Genomic DNA, 7,223 nt, shown 5'->3' on the forward strand with positions numbered 1-7,223 from the left:
TCTCTCAAATAAATAAATAAAAATCTTAAAAATAAAAAAAAAGACTTTGTCTAGTTATGACCCAGCCCTGGGGCTGCAGACCCAGCTGGGGAAATTCTCCCTCTGCTCAGAGGAAGGCACTGTAAATCATTTCTGTTCATGGAGGAGCTTGGTGGGCCACTTAGATTCTGGACATCAGAGACCATCTGAACATAATCTCAGGCAACGCCGTATGTGGAAATACAGTCTGGTGCGGGCAGAGCATGCTAGAAAGGAGAAGAAAATGGGATTGGACTAAGAAGATCTTTGTTCCAACAAGGACTTTGCTCCTGACAACCTCACCTCCCTGAACAGGTGTTGAACTCCCGCCAAGTCCAAGTTCACTGTGGAGCCAACACTACCCTGGAAGGCTGCTGGGTTGTGAGAAAGAAATGAAAAGGAAGAGTGGGAAGGCATTCTGAAGGCTTTAGAAGGCAAGGTGTGTGTGGAACTTTCATGGTGTTGCTGACATCCCAGCTGGGCGGGCTGCTTCCCTCTCAGGTCCTAGAAGGCCACAAGTAAGGGTGACTTGCAGATTTGGGGATTAAATCAGAATGTGTTTGTCTTTGTGCTCACACCCAGAGGTTAAAATGAGATGATGAAATATCAGGAAAGCTGTTCACAGAGTTTTCAAATCCTTGAAAGCTTTTGTCCCTTCTTGTCCCCACTTGCCATCGCCCAACACTTGATGTGGAGGAGAGAGAAAAACACTGCATTTTGTGCCTCTCTGCCACACAAAGGGGGCCCCTTGCAGAGTCCCCCCCTAATGTCTCTAGACCTCCATTCCTTCACTTGTCAAACTGGAAATCTGGGCATGCCTACCTCCTACAGCTGCAATGAGGATTCAATTCAATGGTATGTTTGCATGCCATCAAGTATAAAGCCTTTTGCAAATATCAGGTATTATTCGGCAAATTTGTTGTTCACTATGGGCTCCATTGCGACTTAGTATAAAGATGGGGAAGGTAGATCAGAGATCCGAGTGAATAAAAAGGAACTTGAGAGTTGTCTCTAGATTTTCCAAATTTGTGCTGCTTTGTCTCTCTCACCATGAACTGAAGTTTAGCTGTAAACTGAAGATCTATTTCACTGCCAGGAAAAAGAAACATTTGCACATCAAATGGATGAATCTCAGTATGTTTTGTGTGTAAAAGAAAGTCTCAAAAAGGTACACAGACTATAATTCCATGTATATAAAATTCAGGGACACGTGCACACCAATAACTGCTTAGTGATATGCAGTTCTATGGTATAATTAGAAATAAAAATGCAGGAGTGGAACATGCTGGGGGGGGGCATAAAGGGTATCATCAAAGGTACAGAAATGTATTCCTTAAAGTAGGATGGTGGGTACAAGTATGACCATCTTGTTATTTTCTTTTAAACTTAGTTTATCGGGGTGCCTTGGTGGCTCAGTCTGTTGAGTGTCTGCCTTCGGCTCAGGTCATGATCTCAGGGTCCTGGGGTCGAGTCTGCCTCCAGCTCCCTGCTCAGCAAAGGGAGTCTGCTTCTCCCTCTGCCTCTGCTGCTCCCCCCCACTTGTGCTCTGTCTCTCTCTCTCTCTCTCAAATAAACAAATAAAATATTTTTTTATTTTAATCAACTAATTTTTAAATTTTAATCAACTAACTTCAAATATTTGTGAAAATATTTGAAGTTAGTTGATTTATTTTATTATTTATTTTTTTAAGGTGTATTTATTTGAGAGAGAATGTGTGAGCAAGCAAGGAGGTGGGAGGGAGAGCCAGAGGGAGAAGGAGTGAAAATCTCCAGCAGCTCCCTGCTGAGTCCAGAGCCCAATGCCAAGATCATGTCCTGAGCCAAAATCAAGAGTCCAAATCTTAACTGACTAAGTCACCCAGGTGCCCCCAAACTTAGTTTAAATAACAATAATTTAATAGGGATATAGTTACTTAAATGGTATATATCAGCATACTTGTATATATATACACACAGAATATCTATAGTATTTATATATATACGTAATATATATATATATACACTCAGTATTTATGATATACATAATAAAAAATTTTTAAAAGATTCCCCATGTGTCTTAGAGTCACACTATAATAAAATTTATTGACATAATTCTTTTTTTTTTTTTTTCCTCCTAGTTTGTTGTTCATGGCTCAGCTTAGGCCATAATAAGGCTCACCATGCCCCAACTCCCCACTCCCCATCTACACCCCGCCCACTAGGTAGGTCTCAGTTTCTCACTTGTACCCACCACTTGCTGCCTACCCCAGGGACTTGGCACCTGCTACTCCTCTGCTCTAGGGGCTTTCTCCCCAGTTTCTCATTGTCTGGGTCTCAGTTAAGCCATCATTTCTTTTAGGAAGTCTTTCTGCTTTTTCTGACTGCATCAGGTTCTCCTGTGACAAACTTCCAGAGTATCCTTCTTGTCTTCTTCCTGAAATTCATCATACTTGTAAATACATAAGTTATGTCTTTCCAACAGACTGGAACCCCTAGGAAAGCAACGCCGCATCTGTTTGGCTTACTGCTGCATCACTGATGACTAACGGGTGAGCATCTCGAGAGCATGCAATAATATGTGTTGAATGAATGAATAATGAATGGAGGGAGGGGTGGACGGGTGGGTGGATTCCCACCAGCAGGTATGAATATGAGGTTATAAAATAAATTTTATCGGCCATACTTTGGGCACTGCTTTACCTGCTCTTTCCTTGGAGCTCAGTGAACAATTAGCACCAGCTTTAAACAGCTAAAGGAATTGTCACCAAGACTGACCTTCACTGACTTTAATGGTCTAGCAGTTGTTTCCCCCTGGTTCCAGTGAGTTGGGATTGGCATGGTGATGTCACTTTATTTTTTTTTATTATTTTTTTAAGATTTTATTTATTTATTTGACAGAGAGAAATCACAAGTAAGCAGAGAGGCAGGCAGAGAGAGAGGAGGAAGCAGGCTCCCTGCTGAGCAGAAAGCCCGATGTGGGGCTCGAACCCAGGACCTGGGATCATGACCTGAGCCGAAGGCAGCGGCTCAACCCACTGAGCCACCCAGGCGCCCGTGATGTCACTTTAAATGCCTCTCTGGGGTCTTTCTTTCACAGCTCTGTTTAAAAAAAAAAAAAAAAATGAATAGCAGGTTTCTCTCAGAGAGGGGCACGGGAGAATGTATTATCTGAGTTATCACTGTTCAATCAAAAAGTGCATGAAGCAGCCACATAATTCATTTGGACAGCAATCACCACGGAGTTATGCAGGTCTCTCATGTAGTGATGAAACAGCCAAATTCCCTGACAGTGGTGAATTACTCCTTGTGTCACTAATGGCAATGCCAAAAGAAGTGTCAAGGCTATAGACATGGAGCATGGGGGGCTCTTCAAATTGCACGAGTAAAAATGTGAGATGTTTTATTGCTTTCTTTTAATCTTGATCATTGAGGTTTTAAAATGAAATTACAGGGATGCTAAGCCCGGCCAGTGGGTAGGGTGATTCATTTCTACTTGGCAATGGTATGAGGAGGGTGGGTCCTGTCCAGCCAAGCCTGGGCTGAAACCCCTGGACCTCGCCATTCCGCCACCATCCCTAGGGCTCAGTTGGCACCTCAAATCCTAACAAAGGCTGAGTGACATCTGGGATTTCTTTTTTCTTTTTTTTTTTTTTTAATATTTTATTTATTTATTTATTTGACAGACAGAGATCACAAGTAGGCAGAGAGGCAGGCACAGAGAGAGGTGGGAAGCAGGCTCCCTTCCGAGCAGAGAGCCCGATGTGGGGCTCGATCCCAGGACCCTGGGATCATGACCTGAGTCAAAGGCAGAGGCTTTAACCCACTGAGCCACCCAGGTGCCCCTCTTTTTTCTTTTTCATCCATAATCAAACAATTCAGCCACTATATAACCCTTTTTCTCACGCAGTTAAAATATTGACCTGATGTAATAAAATCTCTGATTTTTAAAAGCCTTGTAGTATGGGAGAGAGAGAAAAAGAGAGAAAGAGAGGCTAAGATGAATTTGAAATCTGGTGATTAGGAAATGTTTTGAATGACCTTGAGAACTGCAGGTAAAACATTAAATTACACTACTATTCTTGTTTAGTTAAACTTTTTAATGTTTTAAAAAGCCCTTCATAATATTATGGATAAGTAAATTCTTGGGCCTGATTTCAATTTGAGTCAAATTCCAACTAATAATGTTACACCCATAAACCTTCTCCTTAACAGCCCATAACATTAAACTGAAAACAGAATTCTTAAAGCACGCTCTTATGCTGTCTATCCATGAAATAAGCATTATGGACTTTCAACAGATGTCTTTAATAGACATTGTTATGAAAAAGAATATTAAGTAAAGTAAATTTAGACTGCTAGTCTAGCACAATTACTAAAGGAATACTGCTGCCTGTTCTGATCATCTCATCTACACTTAATTGGGAGAGAAAAAATTCTCATAGTAGCCATGTACTCGTTTACCTACCTAGCTCATTATCCCAGATTAGGATTTGTTAGTACCTCCTTGTATGCTCTAGCATAAGCCTCAATTTTCAGGAAATTAAAAGTTGGTCAGGGGAAAGAAAAAAAATAGTCCAGTTAACAAGCATCAGTCTAAGAGCAAATTCCTTATAAAAACCTTGAGGGAAAATTGCAGCTCTTTTTCAGTTATGAGTGCCAAAAAAAAAAAAAAAAAAAGTTTTGTGGTTTCAGGCACTTTTAAGTTTTATAATTTGAAAATAAGTTACATTTTCAGCAGAAAAAAGAAAGTTCCAAGTCCATAATATGGATTAATGCTTCGGTATGTTTTGAAGATGATACAAAGCTGGTAAGAATAACCAATCTATTTGCCGGGAAATGTTATATTGTGCACGAGCATTTCAAAATAACCCTATCTGTTCTAGCACTGGATTTCGGTTTCTGCCTTCAGGGCTGTAATATGAAAAATATTATCCACTCTAGTTAATTAGGTAGTAACTGGAATTTACGTGACATCTCTCATTCTGGGGTATCGAACAAAGGGGAAAAGGTCCACTTTTCTGGTCCATGGTCTGCGTCCTCAGTGGCAAGCTCTCAGAGAGATGAATCAGAGGTAAACGTTATGAAGATGGCCCTGGTACTGTCATTCTTTGTTAACAGAGGAAGAATGTGAAGGGGGGTCTTAACCAAGATTACAGCACACATCAAACCGGAAGCTCGCGTCTTTCCCAGGTGAGAATGCATTCGCAGTGTGTTAGGCTGTGGCTTCACGGTCTTTATTTAGACACTCTGCGTTGGGGCAGGGCTGGGAGAATGGGGTGGATCGGCATGTCTAACTCAGCCCTGTCAGTGGCTGAGCCTGCAAGCGGGAGAAGGGAAGAACGTGGGGCTTGGATCAGACAAACCTCCATATAATCCTTGTTCTGAAACCTATCGGTTCAGTGACAATGGCAAGCTACCTGACCCTCTCTTGATTCACCTGTAAGATGAGGGGAAAAGAAATAATATACCCCACGAATAGTTGTAGGAGTCGCGTAAAGAAGAGAGTTTGGCAAGTAGTAACAATCGATAAACGTCGGCCATTCTTCTTCCTTTTCTCCTTCTTCCTCTTCCTCTTCTCCTTTTTTTCCCTCTTCCTCCACCACCTTGTCCTTCTTGGTAAATTCCAAATCTCCCTTCCCAGTTTCCTGTAAGTTACATTTCTGGTGAATGATCTGAAAAGGTAGATCTTACTACTGTATGTATGTAGGAAATGGCAAGCAATGAGCCTTTACTTGCATACATTATTATGAAAGCTGACCGCAGCGTTCGTTAAAGAAGCTGCAGTGAAAAGAGGGCGAATGTAGGATTCAGAAAACCTGGTGTCTGACCCTAGCCCCGCCATTTACAATTTAAGCAAACTGCCTGAGCCTCTCTGAGCCTCACTTGTTTTGTTTTTTACTTAATCTGCAACACTGACTGATAAGTCTTACCTACCTCACACAGCTCCCGTGAGGATCGAACAGGAAGAAAGATGTGAATGCATCTTGAAAACTATAAAGCACTTAGTTGAAATAAATTAGAGCATTTTTATAATTCTCATCATGCTCAAAGTCACTTATGATGATAGATTTCTATGTCCGTAATTTTCCCCTGAAAGTTTACTCATATTTGGAACAATTGTTATTTATTACTCACTTATTAACAGACATAAAATTAGTTTTGATGACAGCCTTTTGCTAACAATAAACCAAAAATGGATTCAGGGTTTAGTAGTGCTGAAGAGCTTTTCTCCTTTTTTGAGAAGTTGAGACTTCACAGTGTGTTAGAGCAAAGTTGTTGCTTAATAACTGTTCTACTAAAGTTCACCAGGTTGTACTCGATGTTCTGGCCTTTATTGCTTACACAGAGTATGTGCTTTCCACCTGGCCTTATTAAACACACACACACACACACACACACACACACACACACACACACACACAACTTGCTTTGACCAAAATAGTCATACTAGTACAGGAAGAGTAACTATAGAGAAATTCAATTTGTCTGGAACTTCAGGGCTTTAAGAGCTAATCCCAAGTGACAGAGTTATTGAGACATTTGACCAAGAGAAGAACCTTACCTTAGGAAAAGGACAAACATTTTGTGTAAACACACTGGTTCCTTCTCCTGGAGAGGTTGTTTATGCTTAGTCATTGGGAAAGTTTCAGCTGCACTTTGATCAACATGGCTCAATAATTATCAAGACATTGACTACCTACAGCCAAGGTAGGAAAGGAAAAGCTTGACCTACTTGTAGCACAGAAAGGAAAAATTCAAGGTGATGGAATGCTTTCCTTGGGGGATGCCATCCCTTTATTTTATGGTCACACCTAGTATACCCCTCTGATATCAGGTCTGCTCTGCCCAAGAAATAAGAAATTTTGAAGGTAGAATAGAAGTATGATTCAGCTCTCCATGCATTATTCAATGCCATCCAGACTTCCAAGGCTTAATACACTTCCTGTCCACTCATCCTCAAGGAAGCAAACAATGCACGCTGAAGGGTGATCACTGCCCAGTTAGGAAGGTATGGTCTCTCGGCTCCACACCCCACCTTGTGCATTTGGCTTTATGATGTTGGAGTTGGGACCCTGTCACCCACACTTCCCCTTTACTAGCAGCTCCATGTTAAGCTCTGAAAATCAAGGTCACTGGAGGGAGTCTTCAAAGCTGGAGGAGAAGGGACTGACTCCTTCCCCTTCGCTCCCTCTTGGCTTGATGTCTGCTGCCAATGCTGGGTACCA

The 7,223-nt window shown here is 41.5% G+C and overlaps 1 long non-coding RNA gene across 1 annotated transcript; it reads right to left on the reverse strand.

Moving 5' to 3' along the window:
- Positions 1–3,051: 3,051 nt before the first annotated feature.
- On the reverse strand, positions 3,052–6,590 carry LOC125092260 (uncharacterized). The gene is made up of 3 exons (XR_007124854.1): positions 6,560–6,590; positions 5,466–5,642; positions 3,052–3,096 (listed from the first exon to the last, which is right to left on the reverse strand). It is a non-coding gene; the product is annotated as an uncharacterized LOC125092260 (long non-coding RNA).
- Between the last annotated feature and the right edge of the window lie 633 nt (positions 6,591–7,223).

This window comes from Lutra lutra, chromosome 2 (assembly GCF_902655055.1).
Source record: "Lutra lutra chromosome 2, mLutLut1.2, whole genome shotgun sequence".
Classification (NCBI taxonomy): Eukaryota; Metazoa; Chordata; class Mammalia; order Carnivora; family Mustelidae; genus Lutra; species Lutra lutra.